Here is a 24,946-nt window from a genome sequence, read left to right as displayed (position 1 = left end):
AGTGAGCCCGCACTGCTACGGAGGGGGTTATAGGAAAAGGGGCATTTCAGAAAAAAAGCGTGTGATGGGGCTGAGGGAAACGCTGGGCAGCCATCCAGCATGTGTTCACTCCACGATATCTATTTTTAACTTAAACAACAGAACTGGAGAGGACAGTTTGTTGCCCCCAAATATAAATCCATTCAGAAATGACTTGTAGATTGCTTGTTTCTTTGTTCTGGATGACTAGGAGCTGGTTTTACTCACAGTGAAGCCTGGGCCACACCTAGCTGAATCATTACAGACATAACATCTTTTTTCCCCTCAGAGTTAATAATGTTCAAAAAAAAAATTAGTTATCTTTTATAAGGATATTAACATATCTGTATAATATTTTGAATGTTTAGTATTTAAATCTCCCCTTGATGTTTTCCATTAAGATTTGTTTTAAAGGACAAGCTCAGAAACAACTTCTTCAGCACCATTTAATGTTGCCAAAGCAGTGTCAAACAATAAAGTCGCTGGGTGCCCAGGGGGAAGTTAAATTGCCTATTATTAGTCTGTATGGCAAAACCACTCTCACAGTTGCATTTTCATATATTCTAAAAATGGTCCAAAAGTATATCTAGTGCTTTCTTCCTAAGAAAAAGAAAAAAAAATTTCCAGGGAGGCACTTGTGTTCACTAAACTGGAAGAAGACCTTCTGGAATTTAAATTTGTCATCTTCGAAGCATTTGGTGTGGAATACAATAACCAGACGAGGTTCTGTTTCATTCAGCTACAAAGGCACTTTTGTTAAAATTCCTCGTCCCTGAGATGCTAGTGCAGCCGATACTCGGTTCAGAGGGTGCTTTGGGAAAGCACGGCCTATTTCGGAAAAAGCGCAGATGCCTTGGGCTAGGAATTTACGATAGGCGTCTAGCACGGCATACTTCTAGGATCGTTCAGAGCTCTCTTCTCTGTATCTGCTGTCTGTCTGCATTTAAAGCTGGAGAGAGGCAGTACAGGCTTATGAGAGAGTCCTGTTGAAAGCCTGGAGAAAAGTTAGGAACTCGGGTGCAGAGTAGTAATTAATATAATTGATTATGTCGCTTAGGTCCCGTATAATTGCATATCGTTTTCCATTAAAGCCCCAGTCCAAATTCCTTGTACCTCTTTTCCCCTCAGCCGGGTGTTTCTGGGCCGACCGCAGGTAGCTGAGCGCTTGCCAAGCTGCCTTTTCTTCCAGTCCCTGCCCCGCGCCATCTCCAGGCAGAGAAGCCCAGCTGGGTTCCCTGCCAGGTGTCCTGAGGTGTCCTTCCCCACTCACAAGAGCACCCCCTGCCCAAACAAACACCCCGTCTCCTAGGAGAAAAATCCTGCTTCCACACAGGGATGCAGATTTTGCTTTTGAAAGTTTCTAGAAAGCTCGTTCAGCATTGGTCTTCTTCAGAAGGAACCCTGTCCCACACGTAAGGCAAATTACTAACTTTTCCCCCCCATTCTATTTTTGGAACTTTTATTGAATTTCAAGGTTGCACACAAAGGCAAGACTAAAACCAGGGAGTGCTGTGTACCCTTTACGCAGGTACCCCTAGGTGTTTACATTAGGTACAGTTATTATTGATCATCTTCCTGAAAGAACACAGGCAAAGGATGAGCCAGGTATGATTTCTTCCTTAGTCTGAAATCCCACTAGTCTGACTTCCCAGTACTGCTAGGCCTTTTTTTTTCCCCTTTCCTTTTTTTTTTTTTTAAACTCTATCTTGTGTTTATTTGTGTACTTATATCAAACACTATTTAATATTGCAGCCTTTGAAATTCCCAGTGCAGAGCTAGTGAGAACGTGGTTTCCCCTGTTCCTCTGTAAAACCTGCTTCACAGTGATTTGTGTTATTTCTGCTGTCGTGGGCTCAGTGTCTCTCTGCTGTTTTGGATGTACTAGGATTCTGGGTTCAGCTGTCTTGGCCTCAGTCCTAGGTGGTAATGGGTCACATGGGCCCACCTTCTTTCACATTTTCAGCTAGGTGAGAAGCTAACCTACCTTAAGAGTCTTAGAGAATGGAGAGGAACGTTTTCTGTGTTATAATTATAAATTGAGTCTTCATTTTGCTAGGTGAGAGCACTGATATTTGTAATTTCGCGGCCTTTGGGGTTTATAAATAGATCCGATAATCCCCATGAACTAGATTTCAGAGCAGCCCAGCAGAAGAGCTGCATCCTTTGACATACTCAAAGTATCGCACTGTCTTTTATGGCAGAAAAGGAGAAAGATGAAAATGATCCTATATAAAAATTCACTTGGGCTTCTCCATGATCCCCTTTTCTTGCTTAATGTGTTAGGGCAGATCATCTCTGAGATGTGGCTTTTAACCTGCTTTAGCCCCATCTGTTGTGTGTTTTTTCAGTGCAGAATGACCCTTATTCTCAGAACCATCTGATATTTTCTTGGGAGTAGGGAGGTGAGGGGCACAGGTGGGCACTGGGAGCTTTGCTTCCCTTGGTGATAACCCTGAGTTCGTGTTATCTGATGGGCCCAGGCTGCAGGCACTGTCTATCACATGGGACCAGGTAACGGCTTGAGGTTTCCTAGTTACAGTAACCGATCCTGACTCCAGGCCATGGCAGGAAGCAGATTCCTCTAGCAGTTACTGAAACCTGGGACCCTGTTTTTTTATTCCTTGGTCCTGGTATCCGAGTTACAGAGGTCCCTGCTTTTCTCAGAAAGTTCTTACTGTTGACCTTAAATAAAACCAGGTGACGTTTTGGTTCAAGTGGCTTATAGAGAGAATACCTTTGAAAACAATTTAAATCATTTAATGCATTGGTCATAGCAAACACCCTCTTCCAACAACACAAGAGAAGACTCTACACATGGACATCACCAGATGGTCAACACTGAAATTCGATTGATTATATTCTATGCAGCCAAAGATGGAGAAGCTCTATACAGTCAACAAAAACAAGACCAGGAGCTGACTGTGGCTCAGATCATGAACTCCCTATTGCCAAATTCAGACTTAAATTGAAGAAAGTAGGGAAAACCGCTAGACCATTCAGGTATGACCTAAATCAAATCCCTTATGATTATACAGTGGAAATGAGAAATAGATTTAAGGGCCTAGATCTGATAGAGTCCCTGATGAACTATGGAATGAGGTTCGTGACATTGTGCAGAAGACAGGGATCAAGACCATCCCCATGGAAAAGAAATGCAAAAAAGCAAAGTGGCTGTCTGGGGAGGCCTTACAAATAGCTGTGAAGAGAAGAGAGGCGAAAAGCAAAGGAGAAAAGGAAAGATATAGGCATCTAAATGCAGAGTTCCAAAAAACAGCAAGAAGAGATAAGAAAGCCTTCTTCAGTGATCAATGCAAAGAAATCGAGGAAAACAACAGAATGGGAAAGACTAGAGATCTCTTCAAGAAAATTAGAGATACCAAGGGAACATTTCATGCAAAGATGGGGTCGATAAAGGACAGAAATGGTATGGACCTAACAGAAGCAGAAGATATTAAGAAGAGGTGGCAAGAATACACAGAAGAACTGTACAAAACAGGTTTTCACGACCCAGATAATCATGATGATGTGATCACTCATCTAGAGCCAGACATCTTGGAATGTGAAGTCAAGTGGGCCTTAGAAAGCATCACTATGAACAAAGCTAGTGGAGGTGATGAAATTCCAATTGAGCTGTTTCAAATCCTGAAAGATGATGCTGTGAAAGTGCTGCACTCAATATGCCAGCAAATTTGGAAAACTCAGCAGTGGCCACAGGACTGGAAAAGGTCAGTTTTCATTCAAATTCCAAAGAAAGGCAATGCTAAAGAATGCTCAAACTACCGCACAATTGCACTCATTTCACATGCTAGTAGAGTAATGCTCAAAATTGTCCAAGCCAGGCTTCAGCAATACGTGAACCGTGAACTTCCAGATGTTCAAGCTGGTTTTAGAAAAGGCAGAGGAACCAAAGATCAAATTGCCAACTTCCGCTGGATCATGCAAAAAGCAAGAGAGTTCCAGAAAAACATCTAATACCAGACCACCTGACCTGCCTCTTGAGAAATCTGTATGCAGGTCAGGAAGCAACAGTTAGAAGTGGACATAGAACAACAGGCTGGTTCCAAATAGGAAAAGGAGTACGTCAAGGCTGTATATTGTCACCCTGCTTATTTAACTTATATGCAGAGTACATCATGAGAAACACTGGACTGGAAGAAGCACAAGCTGGAATCAAGATTGCCAGGAGAAATATCAGTAACCTCAGATATGCAGATGACACCACCCTTATGGCAGAAAGTGAAGAGGAGCTAAAAAGCCTCTTGATGAAAGTGAAAGAGGAGAGTGAAAAAGTTGGCTTAAAGCTCAACATTCAGAAAACGAAGATCATGGCATCTGGTCCCATCACTTCATGGGAAATAGATGGGGAAACAGTGGAAACAGTGTTAGACTTTATTTTTTGGGGTTCCAGAATCACTGCAGATGGTGACTGCAGCCATGAAATTAAAAGATGCTTACTCCTTGGAAGGAAAGTTATGAGCAACCTAGATAGCATATTCAAAAGCAGAGACATTACTTTGCCGACTAAGGTCCATCTAGTCAAGGCTATGGTTTTTCCTGTGGTCATGTATGGATTTGCGAGTTGGACTGTAAAGAAGGCTGAGCGCTGAAGAATTGATGCTTTTAAACTGTGGTGTTGGAGAAGACTCTTGAGAGTCCCTTGGACTGTAAGGAGATCCAACCAGTCCGTTCTGAAGGAGATCAACCCTGGGATTTCTTTGGAAGGAATAATGCTGAAGCTGAAACTCCAGTACTTTGGCCACCTCCTGCGAAGAGTTGACTCATTGGAAAAGACTCTGATGCTGGGAGGGATGGGGGGCAGGAGAAGAAGGGGACGACAGAGGATGAGATGGCTAGATGGCATCACTGACTCGATGGACGTGAGTCTGTGTGAACTCCAGGAGATGGTGATGGACAGGGAGGCCTGGCGTGCTGTGATTCATGGGGTCACAAAGAGTCGGACATGACTGAGCGACTGAACTGAACTGACATTAAATTTGATTAAATTGAATTTGAAGAATTAAATTTATAGTCTTAAGCTTTTTCTTAAAAATCTAGTGTGATATTTTGAAAATAGGTATCAGACTTGCTGGGTCTTTTTTGCCTCCTCCCCCTTTGACAAACATGATTAGTGTGGGAAATTGTGGTGCCCATTGCTACAGTTTTAATTAATGTACTGGGGCTCCAAAATAGCTCAGTTGGGAAAGCGTTAGACTGAAGATGTAAAGGATCTTGGTGACTTAGATAGTAAAGAATCTGCCTTCAGTGTGGGAGATCTGCGTTCAATCCCTGGGTCGGGAAGATCACCTGGAGACGGGAATGGCTATCCACTCTAGTATTCTTGCCTGAAGAATCCCATGGACAGAGGAGCCTGGCAGGCTACAGTCCATGGGGTTCGAAAAGAGTCGGGCATGATGGTACACACTGCTGCAGTTTTAAATAATGTACAAGTGACAAAACTTACCACCTTAGTTCTTTTTGCAAACTTAACCTTCTTTGCAACATTCTAGGCTTGTGATTTTTTGCTTTTCTCATTTAACAAAGCCCTTGTGATGTCTATGGTTTAAGTTACTGACAGAATTCTTGACTGACTTCAGTAGGAAAGGACAGTAGGAGAGTAGAACAGTGGAAATGAGGAGGGGAATGGTGGCGATGTCAACAGTAATCCGTTTGGGGTGGCAGGTCGAGGCTGCCGCCAAGACTGTTTAGGAACTGTGCTTGTGGAGACAGCCGAAAACCAGGGCGACTGAAAGGGGTGACGGGAAAGACTTCAGCCCGCCATATAATCCTGAGACCTCAAAAATCTACCAGTAGTCCTTCATTTGTTTGTGTTAAGCACAGCTTTCTTGCTGTGGTCTCCTTTATGGAGATTTATCTCTAGGAGCAATAATGCCTCAACTCACTAGGATCATAGTACAAGTTCATTTCTCTGTGAGATTTTCTGATTAATTTTTCGATGAGATAATTGTCCTCTGGGATAAGAGAGGCCATAGAAAGGGGGAAGAGCACGGAATGTGAGAGCAGCTTCGTAAAGCTTCCCAGTGACCTTGGTTCATGGCTGGGTTAGTGATACGATTGGAAATTTCACTATCAGAGTCATTTCTGGCAAGAATGGATCTGCCATGATCCAAAGCAGCTTTTATCTATCCCTAATTTTATATTCTAATCTGGGAAGATGAAGGATGGTGTGTATAAAATATCTGGCTTAAGCTTTGGCACCTTACAGGCACTGAATTTTTGAAGCCTCTTAAAAATGTTATTGGTAGTTATTAATAACTAATAATATAGTTTTACTCTCAGTTCAGTTCAGTCGCTCAGTTGTGTCCGACTCTTTGTGACGCCATGGGCTGCAGCGTGCCAGGCTTCCCTGTCCGTCACCACCTCCCGGAGCTTACTCAAACTCATGTCTGTCGAGTAAGGGATGCCATCCAACCAAAGGCAAAGGCCTTTTGGGTAAAAAATGTTACAATAAACCCCAAATTATCTTTCTTCCCTGGAGACTGAGGCAAGAGGATAAATGAAGAAATTGATAGTTGGAGTAGAGAGTATTTTATATGTTGATCATTACTCCTTCAGAGAGTCTAGGGAGATGGGGAGCCAACCTGGGAGTCAGCTGGGTGCTAGCATGCGTTTTACGTGAGATTCTTCCGTCCCGCCTCAGGCCCGGGTGGTGGGCGGCGGGCCAGGGGCAGCGGCCCCTGTCGGGGGGAGGAGGCTAGGGCTCTCCCTTCGCTGGCTGTCCGCCACACCTGGCAGGCGGCTGTGTTTCCGTGTGGAGTGGCGCGTTTATGCTTCTTCCCTCCACCCCACGCCCCGGTTCTGCTGGCACCCACATGTTTCCATGAGAAGACGACCACGCTGAGATGCCAAGCGCTAATGACTTATGGTAATTAAGGATGTTTTGAATCTTTAAACAGGAACAGCCCCTTGGCTGAATATCAGTTTGGCATTTGTTGCTCCTTGAATTTCTTCTTTATTTTCAAAAAAGCCAACTCGTTTCTCTTTCTGAAGAAGTATTTCCTGTAGTCCTTGTATTTTTGTGGGCAAATGTATCCTGAGGGAAGTTCAGCAGATTATGAATTTAGACTTTTTCCCAGCCCTTGGAGGAGTGAAGTATCTTTATCTCCCAATTGGAGACATAGGTTGTTTTTATTTTTTTTTAATTAATTTATTTTTAATTGGAAGATAGTTGCTTCACAGTGTTGTGTTGGTTTCTGCCATTCATCAGCATGAATCAGCCATAGATGTGCATGTATTCCTTCCCTCCGAACCTCCCTCCCGCCCCGTCCCAGCCCTCTAGGTTGTCACAGAGCACTGGGCTGAGCTCCCTGTGTTATACATCAGCTTCCCGCTCGCTATCTGTGTTGCGTGTGGCAATGTATATATTTCACTGCTTCTCCCTCACAGTGCCCCACCCTCTGAAACATAGGTTTTTATTTGCTGAGTTTTGAGAGGGTTTCTATACTTTGTGGATCATTCTTAGCAACTGGGCTCACTTTTGTCTGGGTATTGATGTAACTGCAGGTAAGAAGGATGAATATGGCGATGGAGACAGACTGCTTTCTGTGGCTGGTTCAGGTCCTCCCAGGGACTGTCCCCATCATTCCTATCTCTTCTTTCTTTGATTTGCTCCTTTGATTGGCCTGTCTATCAGTGAATGACCTGTCGCAGAGTCGGACACGACTGAGCGACTTCAATGTCAATGTCAATGTCGTACTCCTGAAACTAACACCATATAGTAAATCAACTCTACTTCAATTCAAAATAATCCCCTGGAATTTGTTTGGATGATATTTTCCTGGGTATGGAAAATGCAGACTTAGGTTCTTGTTCGGGATTGGCAGGGAAGAGGGGAGGATGAAGAGGCCTCAGGCTCTGAGGTGGTCTGAGGTGTGTGTATAGGAAGAGTGAGCATGTGTGGAAATCAGTGAAGTAGGAAGCACTAACTGAGCTTTGGACCCAAAGAGCTGGGGGAGGTAGGTGGTGCAGAGGTCTCATGGTTTTAATTGCCAGCTCCCAGCTGGTAAAGGGCACATGGAGCCAGCCACAGAGCAGAGAGCCTGGGTGAGGTGTCCCTACCTTCCAAGTGCTGTCTTTCCTGCTGCAGCAGGTGACAGTGGAGGGACTGATGACTGTGAGTCCACAGAGGGCAGTCCACAGAGGGCACATCCTCCCTCGCCTGCTGGACGGAGGGGCCCCGGCAGAAGTGGGAAGGGGGTGAGAGCAAGGGTGGGAGGGTGGAAGGCAGTCTCCCACCTGCTCCTCACCCTTCTTATTCCATTTGGGGAAATGGGCTTGTCGGGCTTGGCTTCAGGCATTAGGCAGCTGTCTCTGAAAAGGTTTGCTTTTTGATTTGAAGGGTCAGGCACCTTTGCGTCAGAGGAGAACCAACATTTGGGGTAGTCATGTGTCTGAAATAGGATCCAGTTTGAGAGCCAGAGGCACTTTGGAGTGGGTTGGGCTGCAGCTGCTCCAGGTTATAGATGAAGAGAGCTTATGGGACTTGATGATGGTGTCTGGAACACAGTGGGTGCTTATGAAATGTTTACTGAGTGGCCGGGAGAGTCAGTGAGTCATTGAGGATCACACTGTGGCTGATTCACATTTCTGCTCTCTTAGATATTTCTACTGACATATCACCCCAAACCTGTCTTGTGTATATTTCTCCTACAGGCCTGAAATATGGGGTGAAATATAGGCACTGGGTTATAATTAAAACATCACTGAAGTTTTATCTTCTGCTTTGTGGCACAGTATAAACTACACATTCCAGGGTGGGGGAGGGATAAATTAGGACTTTGGAATTAGTATATATAAGGTACTATATATAAAATAAGCAGGATCCTACTGTATAGCACAGGGAAGTGTAGTCAATATCTTATAATAAACCATAATGGAAAAGAGTATGAAAAAGAATATACACACACAAGCGTGTATGTGCACAAAGGACTTCATGTTCCATGTGTGTTTCAGTTTTTCAGTTTCGAGTTTTTACTTACTTTCTACTGTTGGAAATTTTTGGCAGGATCCAAAATGTAATCCGATGTTATTTTACATTCTGAAACTTAAATATCCTTGATAAACTTGGAAAACTTTGTAAGTTATTTAAAATATTTTTGCTATATTTGTTGCTTATGTTTTTGGGTATAATGAGGATATTGGCCTAAGAGAGTATCTATAGCAGTGGTCCTCAACCTCTCTAGCACCAGGTACTGAGTTCATGGAAGACAGTTTTTCCACCGACTAGGGAGGTCGGGGGATGGTTTCAGGATGATTCAAGCACATTACACTTTTTGTGCACTTTATTTCTATTATTATTGCATTGTGAGGTACAGTGATGTAATTCTGCAGCTCACCATAATGCAGAATCAGGGGGAGCCCTGGGCTTGTCCTGTGGCCAGGTGGTAATGCGAGCAGTGGGGAGCGGCTGTAAATATGCAGGAAGCTTTGCTCACTTGCTCACCTGCAGCTCACCTCCTGCTGTGTAGCCCACCTCCTAAGAGACCTTGGACCCTTCTGTGGCCTAGGGGTTGGGGACCCCTGATCTCCAGCTTTGATGATCTGGAAAGATCAATAGTTTCCAAGTGAAATTCAATGTTTTATGTTAGGGATCATTAACTGGCTATAGTATATGTCTTATCTTCAATTATCTGTTACACCAGTAACCTTTAACTGGCACCCTCAAATCAGATTTGCCTTTTTCTGGTACGTCCTTACCCCCTGGCTGAGGCAAGCTTCCTGAAGCTCTGGGCTGGCCAAGGTCTGATGAGACACCTTGGCATCACCTGCTACCTCCACTTGGCAAGATACCCTGAGGTTGGAAGGTGAGGGGGTGGGGAGGGTGTGTGAGTTCAGAGGTGTTGTAAACATAGTCACACGAACTCAGTGTTACTGTTGATGAATTTTTGCTTCACGGTTGGGCCTCCCCTCCCAAATTCTTGAGACTACCCATTGATTACTCTGCCAGTTGGAACCATGAAATGGAGGGATTCAGGGCTTCCCTGGTGGCTCAGAGGTTAAAGCGTCTGCCTGGAATGCAGGAGACCTGGGTTCGATCCCTGGGTTGGGAAGATCCCCTGGAGAAGGAAATGGCAACCCACTCCAGTACTCTTGCCTGGAGAATCCCATGGAGGGAGGAGCCTGGTAGGTTACAGTCCATGGGGTCGCAAAGAGTCAGACACGACTGAGCGACTTCACTTCACTTCATTGAGGTCCATATAATGCCAAAATGTATTTTTTACTCTTCCTTTTCATTCCATATTCAGGCACATGATTTATCAGCTAGTATTAATGCATGCTAAGTCCCTTTGGTTGTGTCTAGCTATTTGCGGCCTTGTGGACTATAGCCTGCCAGGGTCCTCTGTCCATGGGGTCCTCCAGGCAAGAATACTGGAGTGGGGGAGGCAGGAGGGGGGTTCAAGATGGGGAACACGTGTGTACCTGTGCCGGATTCATGTTGATGTGTGGCAAAACCAATACAATATTGTAAAGTAATTAACCTCCAATTAAAATAAATAAATTTATATTAAAAAAAAAGAATACTGGAGTGGGTTGTCATGCTCTCCTCCAGGGCATCTTCCCTACCCAGGGATAGAACCTGCATCTCTTGTGTCTCCTGCTTGGCAGGCATGTTCTTTACCACTAGTGCCACCTAGTAGCAAAGCTAAATTTCAGTGACTGAAATTTCACTTTTTGGTACTAGACATCTTTACCTTACACATTGGGAAGTCATGAGAAACTCTCAGTGATGGAGTAAGATTATAAGGTGTATTACTTAACTTTACACAGGTAAAAATAGTGACTGTGTGAGCACAAGAGTTTTGTTTGTGTGCTTCCTCATCTCTCATAGCACAGAGTTGATTGAAAATGCTTAGAAAGGATGAATTTAGAAAGTCTGTATATTAGATACAGAAGGAACTCCCAGGAGAAGTCACTGAAAGGATTTGCCTCTGAGGAGCAAGGCTGGAAGTGGAGGGGGGTGAGCTTGCTTTTCTTTATAAGCCCTTTGGTAGTGTTTATATTTTTTGTTATGTGCATATGTTACTTTGGCGGATACAAAACATATATTGTTAAAAATTCCAGCTGTCTTCTCGGCCAGAGTAGGGTCAGACAGTAGCAGAGTGATAAAGTTGCGCAGTGGGAGTACAGCATGAATTTTGGGGTGCCTAGAGTCCTGTCTCCAAAGCTCACAGGTTGACGGAAATCTCACCAGAGCTTTGCACGTGGAAAGACAAACAGAGAAGCAGACCAAGAAGCAAACAGCAGCGAGTCATGTTTTAACTCCCTGTGGACATCTCCTTCAACCTTGAGCGTGGCGGGATACGTCCTCGGTCACTGGGCACCAGTGTTGGCTCGACGCTTGTGCTGCCACTGTGGCCCCCGGAGCTGCCCATGGCCGGGGGCACTTGCCAGGGTGAAACCTTGTGGCAGAGCTGATTACTGGACTAGTAGGAGCCCTGCCAATGAGGAGTCCTGCACTCGTGGATGTGAAAGCAAGAAAGTGAGTTACAAATAGGAGAGGGGCAAGGAAGGGAGAGTGAAATGTTGAGCTTATGTTCAGGGACGCTTTGCAGGAAAGGATGTTGCTTAAAGCTGGTGCATCTTCAAACCACTGATCTGAGAACAAGTTTGACCGTGGAGTTTAATGTTTTGTTTCATTACTGTCATACCACACCCTAGAGTGAAAAACAAATAAAGAAGGTATTAAAGAAAATATTCTTAGACCTGAAAAAAGAATCCCCTGATTCTTGTCTGATTCCAGGACCTTGACAGTCACAAACCTGCGTATTTGTATGGTAGGGGCATTTCTCAGTCTGGTGGCTCTTTCTAGAATCTGTGCAGTTGTTCTTCTTAAGGTGGTCCCAAAGGAAAGGCTGTGTTTTCTGAGGAGATCAAGAATAGAATATTTACTTTTTCTTTTTTTTTTTTTTTTTTGCAAATAGGCCATACTTTACTTCCAGGGTCAACTGGAATGTATTTTAATTAGTCCATCATCTTGGGAAATTTATCATTGAGCAAAGTGTACTGAAAGGCTTGGCTCAGTTTATTTATTTGGCTTCCAAATGTGAGTCCAGCATAGCCACCAAAAAAATGGCATAGATTTCAGTGGCTCTTTGACATTGTTTTAAATAAACATTTTGTCTGTTAACTCTTAGGGATGCAAGAGAGTAAACTTGGTTTACTAAGCTTTTGCTCTCTCTTATTCCTCGCCCTGACAGGAGAGGAAATTTCAGGATGGATTTTTCACTTGAAGCATCACCTAAAGGGAAGTCCAGTGGTTCAGACTTTGCCTTCCAATGCAGAGGATGTGGGTTCAGTCCCTGGTCAGAAAGCTGAGATCCCACATGCCTCATGGCCAGAAAGCCAGAGCGTAAAACAGAAGCAAAATTGTAACAAATTTAATAAAGACTTAAAAAGTCTTTAAGAAACACCCAGAGCTACTTCTGGTAGCATCAATGCAATGAAAGTAAGCCTAGGTTATTTCCGGTGCTAAGAGCTGTGGGTCACGGGAGTTGGATGTAATGAAAAGGAAAAAGTAAATGTTGGAATGAGGCAGAGATACGCATATCTGAGTCTATACTCTGAATAAAACCGGTTTCGAGGGTGTGGGTGAAATGCATACCAGGTATTTAACATGGCAGTGAGTCAGAGTGGCTCTGTGGGACCCCCCCACCCCATGCCCCTCAACTTTCCTGTTGACCGGGCAAGTTCTACAGGCTGTTTGCCGCCAAGACAGGGCCTAAAAGTTGGGCAACTGTTTAATTGTTGTTTTCCAGAGTAGAGCCAAAGCAGGGTTAGCACACTGGTTGTAAAATCCTTCCTCTTTTTGAAAACCTCAAAACCATCAAACTACTTCCGTTCTTAATCTCTGAGAAGGCAAGTGATGAGGCCTAGCCCTTGGTCATGGGACGTGAGTGGCCCCGAGGTCAGGTTCCTCCTCCTCAGAGTACGTGGGCATTGATCCAGCACAACCTGCTGCGGAGCGTCCCACCTTCCCTGAAGGAAAGGTGACTTTGGAGAGGTCATTCAGCTGGGTTCTGCGAGTCTGGGGTCACTGTGTTAAAAAGGAGTTCCCTGTCTTTCTGCCTGCTTTAAGGTTTCCTGGTTGTTTTCTTAGTGGCAGTGATATCAGTTCTGCTGTATACTTGCTAGGTGCCGAGGGGACACTTATAAATAACACTCAGTGCTGTTTGCTGGGTTGCCAAAAAAAAAAGCTGATTAACATAGTGAGGCAAGTTTTGTAGAAGATCTGTCCACCTGGGTGCTACTCAGTGGCTTGTGGGTGATGATTTTATGGGTTGGATGAGGTGGGAGGTTTCCTTCCTTTTTTTTCTCTGTGTGGTGAAATCTTGTCCTCCTGTTGAAAACCATAGGGAGAAACGGGAGTGTGTGTGTGTTACGGGGGGGCAGGGGGTGAGGGTGTGTGTGTGATGTCAGCAGCTGAGCTTATAATCGGGCAGGTTCTTTTAGTGTAACTTCTACTTATGGTTTTAATAACTGCATTGTACTGCCCCCTAATAATTCAGGGGAAATGATTGCCCTTGTCTTCAACCTGTTGCCCATGTGGAAATGATCTCTAAGGGAGCCCAAAGCAAGTGTCTTTTAAGTTACTAAGTTTTTGGATTTCCCAATTCCCTTTTTTTGGTGTGTGTGTCAAAATTTGCACTTTGATAAAACATCAGTGAGTCGTCACTCTGAGTTACTTTCAAGAAGCAGGAAGTCATGCCTGTTTTCGTGCATAGCGGCCTGGTCTGTTGTTCCTCTCCAGTGGCCACCTTGTGCTGGTCCTGGGTGGTGTGGGTCTGGCCGGGGCCCTCGGCCAGGTGAGAGGGCATTTGTTGTCTGCAGAGCTCGAAGCATCTCAGCTGTGGGAAGCATCTGCTGCTCCAGGAAAGCCTGCACTGAACACTTCTGGATGTCCTGCTGTGTACCTGCGAGCTGCCGAGGGAACACACATAAATAACACCTGGCGCCGGCTGCCGAGTTGCCCTCAGGCTTCTTGTTTCTTGCGCCGGTGAGTCCAGCAGTCTCAGGAGATCTGGCTGGTTGTTTCCCTCAGTGTTGGTGCTTAAGATCAGTTGGTGTCATCATCGTGGGGCGTGAGCAGTCAGGCTGGGCCCTGGCTCTCCACCTGTGAATTTCAGCAATGTCGCAGGAGCAGTTGAACGTGCTTGATGACCAGCAAACCATGACCGAGCCTCCCCGAGCCATTGTTAGCAGATACTTTATAGCAGAATTAATGTGTCAAATAAGAACCACAGTAATTAAATGTAAAGGAGAAGTCCATGCTCATGTCATTCATTCAGCAAACATTTACTAGAGGCCTCTGGCACCAGATGATGCTCACCCCTGCCTTGCAGAAAGGTGGGCACATCAATGCTGTCCCGACTGCAGTGAGGCCCACAGAGAGGTCTTGAGGACTTCAGAGAGGGGCTGAGCTGAGAGGTGGCAGGGGATTGGAGCTTTGGGTGAAGGGGTCAGTTCCCCTCCACTGTTACCCCTGCCTACCTTCACCATCTTCCTCAGATCCCTCTGGGCTGTCCTCTCCCCGCTTGCCCCACCTTTGGTGGATAAGAGATAGAGGTGGTCCTTGGCAGCTTCACTTTCATCTGCCTTGTCTTGCTCTTGGGTCCTGTTTGTGTGCGCGCCTGGCTGCCTTCCTCTCTGCCGGCTGAGTTCTGCCTCCTCAGTGAGGGAAAGCTGGAGGGGCTGACATCCCAGGACAGGAAACTGTAGAGAAGGAGAGCCTGTCCAGGATGTCTGGGGCAGAGGGCCAAGTGTGTGCCCACCCAGGCGACTGCAGTTGCTTCAGGGCCAGTTCTCAGGGAAGTTCAATCTCCAAGGCAAGGAAAAGACAGCATGATTTCTTCCCAGGCTCTTTCTTTTGCCTCCAAGTCATGTTGTGGTGACTGTCGGGGGTTTGAGGATTCGGGGGCTGACCAGGGAAAAAGGCACACCCATGAGAGGCAGTAGTAACACACAAGCCTGATTGGACAGCGCTTGGACAAAGTTGCAGGAGGCCAGCTAGCCAGAGGCTTCCAGCCAGGGGACCACCATTCAGAAGGGAGGAGGGCTGGGGACTCCCCTCCCTGGAGTGGGCTGGCTGGGGGGCTGGTGGCTGGAAGGGGCTCCCATGTCGAAGCGACCTTGCTCAGCAGCAGAGCGCTCCGAGAGCCCTCGCAGACTTATAACTGTAAGATCGCACCTGGTCAATGTCAGGTGTTGTTCCGCGGGTTCTGTAAAGCAGCCTCTGTGGTTAGAAATCTGCTTGTTTGTTTTCAAAATAATCAAATGTGTGAAAAATGAGTTTGGTGCCAGTGGGCTCTTGAGCTAACCAGTCTCAGCCTGATTTCTTCTTTCTTCAGCAGTGAAGAAATAAATGACCCTGGGACCAACACACAGAGGACGTCTTTGCCTCGTTTATGTAACACTGACACAGCGTTCCGTGCCACGGTTGAAAGCAAAATGTCTTAAACTGTAAACGCGTGAGGAGTTGTTACTCACTGGTGTTGACATAGTTTACTCAAAAGTTTGAAAATCTGTCCGGGTTCCTTCCTTCGTTGACAGGGGATCTTCAAGTCTGGGAAGCCTCACTCTGCCTGGCAGGATTAGGCCGGTGACCGGTGATGTGCAGGAGGAGGGCTGACGGTGCGGTGAACTTACACGGTGTCTGGCTGGAAGGTGCGGGGGTGCAGGGAGAAGGCCACGTTTAGTGGAGCCTGGGATGTAGAATGCCGCGGCACCGTCTCTTGCTGCCTGGTCCTCAAGCAAGTCAGTTACGGTACATCCGTGACTAAGTCGTAGGGTGGAGATTACACCTCCTCCCTTGGCAGTTGCTTAGAGTTGTTAGCTACAACAGAAATAAAGGTGCCTGACCCTCCGCTGCCAATAAAAGCCCACTAGAAAGTCCTTAAAACCACAGGGTTTCCTGTATTAATCTTGTGGGTCTCTGTGTTTGTTTCCTATGGCTGCCGTGACAGATTATTACAAACTCGGTGACTTAAAACAACAGAGGTTTACTCTCTCAGCTCGGGAGGCTCTCGATGTGAAATCTGGCAGGGCTGTGCTCCTTCTGAAGACTCTCAGGGAGGTGCCTTCCTCACCTCCTCCAGCTCCCGGGGACCCCCTCTTCCTGGGCGCATGACTGCGTCACTCCAGTCCCTGCCTCTGACTCCACACGGCCTCTCCTCTGGGTCCGTGTCTTCCCCTCTTCTCTCTCTTATATGTAAGGACACTTGTCATTGGACTTAGGGTCCCTCTGGGTAATCTAGGATGATCTCATCTCAGCATCATTACATCTGCAGAGCCTCTTTTCCACAGATTTTTGGGGTTAGGAGGTAGACATATCTTTTCAGTTCAGTCACTCAGTCGTGTCTGACTCTTTGCGACCCCATTGACTGCATCACGCCAGGCCTCCCTCTCCATCCCCAACTCCCGAAGCTTACTCAACCTCATGTCCATCGAGTCAGTGATACCATCGAACCATCTCATCCTCTGTCGCCCCCTTCTCCTCTTGCCTTCAGTCTTTCGCAGCCTCAGGGTCTTTTCCAGTGAGTCAGTTCTTCCCATCAGGTGGCCAAAATATTGGAGCTTGAGCTTCAGCATCAGTCCTTCCAATAAATATTCAGGACTGATTTCGTTTAAGATTGAGATCAAACTAGTCAATACTAAGGACATCGGTACTGAATATTCATTGGAAGGACTGATGCTGAAGCTGAAGTTCCCAATACTGAAAGCCATCTTTTGTTACACTGCTGACTTAAGCAGTGATAGTTACTTGGGGGTGAGGTGGGGAAGAGGCAGTTCCTCAGTGGAGCAATGGGCAGGAAGTGGTCAGTCAGTATATTCTATTAAGAGTGTGTCCTCCCCACTTCCTCCCCCATCTCCCCACCCCGCGTGTTGTCATCAGCTCCTTTAGGATGCGAGCAGGTCTTCCCTCTGTGTGCCATCCCTGAGGAATGGAGCTCTCTTTATTTGGCTCTACGTTTTGTGAATGAATACTTGAACTCTGGGGATCCATGAATGATTTATGCAGCCACTAGATATTTGGTACAATATTTGGATTGAATTTTGAAGTCGTGTAGTTTACTTAATCACTATGTGCACACTTTCCGGAAATTTTTATATCTCTGACCATTTCTTTGGTTTCTCAGAAAGTCAGTGTCAGTTGTTGTTGTTTTTTTTTTTCAATTTCTACGCAGTTCTCAGCAGTTGTAGATATTCCTCTTCCTGATTGTGATAGAAAAAGAACTATGAAGTGATATTATTTATGGGGTACTTACTATGCTTAGAGGTAGGCACTGCCTCTGTCACCATTTTGGGGATGGGAGCTGAGCCTTGGAGAGGCTCAGTAACTTGTTCCGGGTTACGTGCCAGTAAGAAGGGGAGCTGGAACTCCTCACACCAGAACTGTCTGGCTCTAGAGCCCCTCTGGGTTTTGAGCACCCTCTCAGTACCATCAGAAAAGTGTAACTCCCACAGGTGATGCAAACAGGAGTTTATAATCAGGTATAATGGTGCTCAGCCTTTCTTAAGCTGTGGCTGTGCTGTTGGTTGAACATATGTGGAGGAGGAAACACTTGGAGTCAGTTGCCAAGAATGGGCTTGTCTTCATCTTTTGTGCAGCAAACTTCTTTACTAGACATAGACCCTCATGGCATTGAATTACTTCTTCTCCACTGCATTTCCTCTACCCAGCATAGTGCTTGTTGAAAGACTGATAACCCCAAGGCATCACTGGGCAGAGAGCAGCCACTATACCATTGTTATCAAGATTCGATTAAAGTATTATATGTATAACTTTCTACCAAGGTTTCTTTGTAATAGTTTCCTACAGTGTCATTTGAGAGTGGTTTTTAAAAAATTTATCTTTTGTTTTTAATTTTATTAGTTAACAATGAAGCAACCCCCAAGTGTTAAGAAATGAAAACCGTTTTTCTCTTCCTGTGAGTCATGGTTGACAGTAATGTCATTTAACTCATACAGCCATTTTAATACCCATAAATTACAGAGCCTGTTTTATGAGCTGAGTATTAAGACTTTTAAGGTTTTGTCTTATGTAGTGGAGAGTTTATAGCATAATTATTATGTGTACAAAACAATAGATTTTCTAACTTCAAAAAGTGAAGTATTTTATTTACTAATCTATTGCCCACACAGTTTTTGTTTTTTAAATAATGCATTTTAAAGTGTTAATCTATGAAAGATGTTTCCTGAAACTTTGGTAATTCACCCTGGATATACAAAATACACAGATTTTTATTTAGAAATTCTCTAGGAAAGCAAGTGGATATAAATTAAGTGAAATAAAAGTTAAACTACTGTTTCATATTTTGCAGTTGTTCTGAGCATGATGTGGAATAATAGTTGTCATGCCCCAAATGTGCATGATTTCTGAGATAGCCAACAGATACTGTATTTGAGAGTTTCTCCTTGTGTTTGGAGACATTCTCATCCTGGAGTCAGGAGAATTTTCATTCATCCGCTGGTGCATGATAACTTCTAGGTACCACTTACCCTTTCCTTTCGTAATCCCCCTTTGTAGAATATATGCACTAACAGACTGAGTGTAAGTGTACTTTACCATCGGAAAAGCCAAAAATCGCACACAGGAAAACGGAACCCTTAATTTTCAAAGGACGGAGAGTCTGAAATGCATGTTCTTCTCCCCCCCACCTTTTTTTTTTTTCAGAAATCAGTTTCGTTTTCACTTAAAAGTGGCATAATGTCAGGTTTTCATCTTAATAATTTGTAATACTGGGGTATTTTAATAGCCTTAGCACACAGTCTGAATTGGATTAGTTCAAGCTAAAAACACGTGTACATTTGAGAGACTTAGTGAAAATGCTCCAGTAAGATGTTTTCCCCGTAAGTAGCTTTATTGAGGATAGCTGACGTACATTAATACGCACATACTGACAATGTAAGGTGTGATGAGTTCTGACATGTGTGCGTCTGTAAAGCAATCACCGCATTAAGACGAGGAACAGATCCGCCACCCCTAAAGTCTCCTTGTGTCTTTTTGTACTCCTTCCTCTTCGAGGGAATCACAGATCTGCTTTCTGTTACTATTATTTTTTCATAAAAATGCCAGCATACCTTGCAGACTCTTTTTGGTGTGTCTTCTTTCTTTCAGCATAATTATTTTCAGGTTCATTCATATAGTTCATTTTTTTAAATTGATGAGAAACATTGGTAAGGGTTTCCTCTAATTGATCGGTCTTTCTAGTCACTGGGGCATTTAGGTTTTGTTTTCAGTTTTTGTTTATTATAGATAAAGTTGCCATGAATATTTGTGTATAACCTTTGTATGGGTGCATGTCTTAATCTCTGTTAGGTAAATAACCATAGAATGGTTGGATCATATGGTTGGTAAATGTGTTTACTTGTTAAGAAACTGTCAGACTGTTTTCCAAGGTGGTTGTACCATTTTACATTCCCAGAAACAGCTCATCTGAGTGTATAAGAGTTCCTTAATCCCACATCATTGGCATCACTTGGCGGGGTGTGTGTGTGTGTGTATGTGTGTGTTAGTCGCTCAGTTCTGTCTGACTCTTTGCAACCCCATGGACTGTAGCCCTCCAAGCTCCTCTGTCCATGGAATTCTCTAGGCAAGAATACTGGAGTGGGTTGTTATTTCCTTCTCCAATCACCTGGTATGGTCTGACTTTAATTTTAGCCATTTCAGTAGGTGTGTAGAGGTAGCTCAGTAAGTTTTAATATAAATTTTGCTAATTACTAATGATGTTGTGCATTTTGTAATGTACTGTTTCTAAATATATCTAGATATAGTTTTGTGACTATTTTGTTTAAACATTTTGTCTATCTTTATTTTTATTATTGTTGAGTTTGGGCTTCCCTGATAGCTCAATTGGTAAAGAATCCACCTGCAATGCAGGAGAGCCCGGTTCGATTCCTGAGTCAGGAAGATCTGTGGGAGAAAGGAAAGGTTACCCACTCCAGTATTCTGCCCTGGAGAATTCCATGGACTGTATCATCCATGGGGTCACAAAGAGTTGGACACGACTGAGTGACTTTCACTTTATTACTGAGTTTAGAATTTCTTCTTATCTGGATAAAAATCCTTTATCAGATATGTGACTGGAAAACTTTAAAACACTGAGTTAAAATTTGTTTCTTTTGGATTTTTCTTTTTTTGACAATATTTTTTTCATTATGGAAATGTACATATAAAATGTACTGTTTAAACATTGTTTAAGTGATTTGCTCAATGGCATGAAGTACACTTGCATTATTTTCTTTTTTAATACCATGATCCGAAGTCATTCAGCCCATCAGTGTATGAGCCCTTAGAGGATAGGAACTGAGTCTTATTCTCAATTGTATATTTAGAGTCTGTAGTATGGTTGGCTGTAATGGATCCCCAATAAATATCTGTTGACTGGACGAAATATTTGTTTTCAGGTTTGTAGTTATTTCAGTATTTGTTAGGATTTAACTTTAACAAAGACTAATAAAACAGTGGCTTATAAAGGATGGGAAATTTTTCTTACAATAATTGTCCAAGGGTAAACAGCTTTCTTGATGACTCTACCATGTTGGGGTCCAGGTTCCTGCTAGCTTGTTGTCCTGCCATCTTCCACAAGATATTTCTTCTTGTAGTTTTAGAAGGGTATTCCAGCTCCTGCCAGCTGGAAGGGGAGATAGATAGCATGAGGACGGCAGACTCCTTCCCGTTTAAGCGCATGACTTTACATTTGCACACATCACTTCTGCCTACATCCCATCAGCCAGAACCTGCTCCTGTAGCCACAACGCACTGCAAGAGAGGCTGAGAAACATCGTCTCTGGCCGGGTGGCCATACACCCACTTGTTTTGAAAGGGGAAGATAGACGTTGGGGTGAGTGAGGCAATCGGCTGTCTCACTCATATTTTGTTACGTTACAGTTAATAGTTTAATTGGAGTCCAAGATGTTTACTGCTGTTAGGAAACACGCTTGCTCAAAACGGATAGGTTGAGAGTTATGACACAACAAAAGGTTCATAGTGGACATTATTTGATGTTTCTTCAGCCCTTGAAATACAAGTCTAGAGTGAAGATGTGCGTGACAGTTGACATTCCAGTTGCAAAGCGAGACAGAAGACAGAGACACAGCTTTAAGAGCATCCTATTTTATAATTTAGGAAACGGGTGGACGAAGTTTTGGAGCCGTGTGGGAATGTGACAGATTGGGGTCAAGAAAGGGTAATGCCTTGGCTTTTCATTGACTGTTGGATGAAACTCAGCCACATTAGTGTGGTTTATAAGGACCCATCTTCTTGTTTCTCTGTTTTCCTGGTCATACTGAATAAGGGACAGTTTCTTGACTGCTTCTTATCATCTCCATGTATTCTAGCAACTCTGCTTGCTGTTTAGATGTATTACCTTTGTAAAATAAAAATTTGGGGGTGAAGGAAAGGAAGCACCCATCAACAAGAAGCCTACCTGAATCCACCTGTCTGTCTCTGCTGTACACTGAGCGCCTTGGGCCCGCGGAGGTGCTTGACATCGGTCATCCCTCATCATCCTTGCGGCATCGTCCACGTTTTACGAAGGAGGGACCTAGGCAGCAGTTGAATGACTGAAGGTTGCAACATTCAGAAACTTGGCAGGACCAGGAATGTTGGCTGACTTCTGAGTTGGGTTTTTCCCAGAACATCTTATTTATTTATTTTTTTTTTTGAGAGGAGGGTCTGCTTTTGGGTTTAAGGTGGCAGTAACCACAGTAACATCAAGAGACGCTGTGAATTTCAGAGTCAAGTCTGAGTTATGCCTGCGGGGTATGTGTCACGTGAAAGATTTTACTTTGATTACCTGTGAGGTGACCTATGTCGTTGTCATATTTCCTTATGCTGGGGAAAACTGGGAACGAAGGAGGAAGCAAGTGTGGAGACCGGTTTTAACTCGTTTGAAAGAATTTATCCTTGACTCTTGGAAGCTTGGAATCTTTCTAATCTCTTTTTTTAGCATTGGCATTTCGGTTGGAGGTTTGCGCTAGCAAACGCGTGCTTCAGGCGTGTGTGAACTGAGGAGAGCTAAACACCTGCATTCCCTCATCCTGAGGCTCTCCCACGAGTCCACTAGATGGAGCACATGGTTTGCATATGTTTCATGATGAACCCTTTGAAGAAAGATGCGGTCTCCTCTGCAGCCATATTGCAGGCCTCCACCCCCCCACCCCCGAAGTTGAGCAGGCATCTTGATCTGTGGGTTTTATTTTTTCCTCTATAAATGTAAAATTTTCTTTCACTTGCTTAGTACTTCTGTGTGTAAGGAATGAGGTTCTTTGGGGGCCTGACAGGAAAGCATCATGGTAGAGTAGAAAGAGTCTGAGTCTGGGGATGAGGGACGAGAGGTCCTAGTTCGGACACCCAGGGTGCTTTGACTTTGACATGTCTTCTTTAAACATCTTTGAACCTCAGCGTCCTTGCTGGTGGCATTATTGTGCTATGCTTAGTTGCTCAGTCATGTCAGACTATGTGCAACCCCACGGACTGTAGCCCACCAGGCTCCTGTGTCCATGGGATTTTCCAGGCAAGAATACTGCAGTGGCTTGCCATTTCCTCCTCCAGGGGGTCTTCTTGACCCAGGGATCAAACCCAGGTCTCCTGCATTGCAGGCTGACTCTTCACCAGCTGAGCTATGGGGAAGCCTAGGTAATATGTAAGATAAACCTTACAAGGTATAGCTTATATACTTTATGAGGCATATTGGGCCTACTGTGCAATCCCTTTAAGTTACCTGTGCTACCAAAGATTCACTCATTCCCATTCTGCCTGGCTGGACTCGCACTCACAGCCAGTGCCTGTGAAGTGGAGAATCCTGCAGGACCCCAGGGGCCTCGGATGCCCTCTAGTTCGGCTGCCATTGCAGTGCGCCATCACCCACTGGCACTCCTGCTCCTGCTCCTGCTCGTTAGAGAAGCTTTGCATATTGACTCTGGTGATCCCTTCTGGAGCAACCCAGATCTTGTAGTGTGTTCTGTCTTCCCTATTCAGATTTTCTATTTTAGAGCCAAGATGGAATACTCTTTACTTCTTTGCCTGGCTGAATTAAATGATCTATAAGAAATAAAAAGTGTTGTAAAAATGTTTCTCAGTCTTTATTTCTTACCTGGTGGATTGGAAAGTCCCTAAGTTTTTTTAGCTTTTATAGCAGGGAGCTATTTTTCAGCAGTTGTTGGTTGACACATTTGTTCCTAAAAGCCAGTGATTATCTTAGACTACTTGAATCTGCTATTAATGTGTGGTGAAGTAAAATGAAAAACTTTCATTTTTTTAGGCTACTTTGAACTTTCTGTGGGAATGTGTAATTTTACCATTCATAATTTTAAATTGAGTAGATGTCTGCTGAATAAAGACCTTTAATTTAGGTTGTTCTTCTTCTTGGTTGCCAAGCACAAAAAAGTTTGTGATGTGTTGAAACATGCTCTTCAGAATTCTTTTAAAATTACACGTTTGGTATCTGCAGAGGAAAATCAATAAAGCATCAATTTATATCATGTAAATTAGTAAATCTACAGTACCTCTTCTTTTGGTTGTTGAAAAGGACCTAGTCTCAATATTTTATTTCCCAAATAGAGAGGTTTTAAAAGTTCATATATTTAAATGGATTTTGGAATCAGTTTGAGCTTTAGTGTATAATCTCCATTGTATCTTCATTGGCACTGAAGTAATGGAGTAAATGTATATCACCATATTCCTCTCCAGTGGGTGAGAACTATAAACTGAGAAGCTTCCTTAGACAGAGGCCACTAAGTATAAAGATGTACCTTGATCTCCTATGACCTCCAGCTAGTGACCAGCATTGGTGACTCTGATGGGTTAACAGAAGGAAATGGATCATTCCTCGCTTTTCCTAGGAAATATTGAATCATCAAGATATTTCTTTAGTCACATGATAGGGGTAATCAAGCACTGGTCATTATGAAATTGAGAAGCATGTCGTAGGGGAAGTGGCCTTGAGTTTGTTCATTTGTGGAAGGATGGGGACTCCAGTCTCTCCCTCCCATCAGTGGTGTGTGCTCAGCAGCCAGCTGTGACATCGACCCTTGAGTCCTCCGTGGTTGTTACCAGGAGCAGTAGGGTGGACTCCTTACCTTCTGTGGATTGGAGGGATCCTTGTCCTGAGTAGAACATAAGGCCGGCCTTTTGAATGGCGACTACACTGGCTGTGTATGAACCACTTCATATTTTAGAAGTTTTGGTGGAAGGCGGGAGTAATAAAAAGTATACCTACCTGCTTACTGAGCATCTTCTTCGATGCTCTTCAGCTCTAAAGGACGTACCTCACCTTTCAGTTGATGAAAAGGACCTAACCCCAGCCTTACATTTCCCAAATAGAGGACCAAATCTATTTTAAACTACTAACACAACTTGATAAAGCACTGGAAGTTCATGTTTTGTAGCATCTTACACGTATCAGTGAAAGTGAAAGTTGCTCAGTCGTGTCCGACTCTTTGTGAGCCCATGGACTGTAGCCCACCAGGTTCTTCTGTCCACGGGATTCTTCAGGCAAGAATACTAGAATGGGTTGTCATGCCCTTCTCCAGGGGATCTTCCTGACCCAGGCGTCAAACACAGGTCTCCCGCAGTGCAGGCGGATCCTTTACCATCTGAACCACCAGGGAAGCCTGGGAATCAACAAAAAAGTTCAAAATCTGAGTCATTCATTTTAAGAAAAAGTATTTGCCTGTCTGAATCATTAGTCCAGTGGAGGGAGTTTTTCCATCTTTAGAGATCCCTTACTTATACATTGTAGTGATGTCTGTGTTCATCCTTTTTTTTTCAAGGTAAAGAATAATTTCAGTGATGTAGGTATTTAGTTGTATTATGCACCTGTGGTCAATCAGTCTTTGCTGGTTTGTAATAAGGCATCGTCAGTCTGTCTTCCTTGGCAATGACACTATCGCTATTAAGGGCATTCCTTAA

The 24,946-nt window shown here is 44.2% G+C and overlaps 1 protein-coding gene and 1 non-coding gene across 4 annotated transcripts in view; both read left to right on the top strand.

Moving 5' to 3' along the window:
• DOCK9 (dedicator of cytokinesis 9) overlaps positions 1-24,946 on the top strand; it is a 288,392-nt gene that overhangs the window by 31,314 nt on the left and 232,132 nt on the right. The window lies entirely within an intron of this gene.
• TRNAS-GGA (transfer RNA serine (anticodon GGA)) lies at positions 10,014-10,085 on the top strand. The gene has a single exon. It is a non-coding gene; the product is annotated as a tRNA-Ser (tRNA).

The sequence above is a fragment of the Ovis canadensis genome, chromosome 10 (assembly GCF_042477335.2).
Source record: "Ovis canadensis isolate MfBH-ARS-UI-01 breed Bighorn chromosome 10, ARS-UI_OviCan_v2, whole genome shotgun sequence".
Taxonomy (NCBI): Eukaryota; Metazoa; Chordata; class Mammalia; order Artiodactyla; family Bovidae; genus Ovis; species Ovis canadensis.
This window is presented reverse-complemented; position numbering and strand designations above follow the sequence as displayed.